An 832-nucleotide genomic window follows, 5' to 3' on the forward strand; every position below is an offset into this window, starting at 1 on the left:
AACAGCAACATGGTGGTGTTAGTGATCGACGAACCGAGGACTCTGGTTACTCAAGAAATCGACGGTACCGACCATTTACGATATTTTGTGAGGCCCTCACCTCGGCGGATGACCGAATCGGCTCAGAAGGAGTAGTTTTTGGGGTGCTCATAGATACGTTCCCCAAATTATCGTCTTCTCCCCGCCCTTTGCGTTCACTAACACGATGGACGCTCATCGGAAGGAATACTGTAAGTACTGTAAGAGAAGGAATGGTAGAATCGACCACAGTGAAGCAAAGACTGTGGAGAATGACGACATGATTGGGTTGATGAAAGTAACGACGAGCTTTGCTTCCAAATTGCTGCATATAGTGCTGTCGTACCCTGAGAGGAGGACGAAGCTTGGAAAACACTGATACACGTAGGTCGGCCGATTTGGTGGAGCACGTGCAGCAGCATAGCCCCGAGGATGAACTCACACAAGCAAGGCTCCGAAAAATAATATTTTTTGTAATGGAATTCGAGTAATCCCAATTTTCAGGGGAATGGCCCCATACCCCATTGTTATTGGTAGTAGATACTGCAGTAGTAAACATTTAGATACCATACAGCCAACGTTCATCTAACGAGTTCTTGTTCGCTGGGATTATCCAAACTACATCTAGCTCGAGTATTTACCGACACATGACGATCTCAGAAGTGAGATTACATGTCCGGTGAAGCCACTTCGCGGTACGTTCGCTTTCTCGGGGTTCGTGGGCGGTTTAGAATAGCCTCTACAGTCACCTCACTCGAAAGTGCCCGATTCTGTCGGAAAAACAACAGTTGTATCAGATATGACAGGTGTAGAG

The sequence above is a fragment of the Phytophthora parasitica genome (genome assembly GCF_000247585.1).
Source record: "Phytophthora parasitica INRA-310 unplaced genomic scaffold supercont2.46, whole genome shotgun sequence".
In the NCBI taxonomy this organism is placed as follows: domain Eukaryota; phylum Oomycota; class Peronosporomycetes; order Peronosporales; family Peronosporaceae; genus Phytophthora; species Phytophthora nicotianae.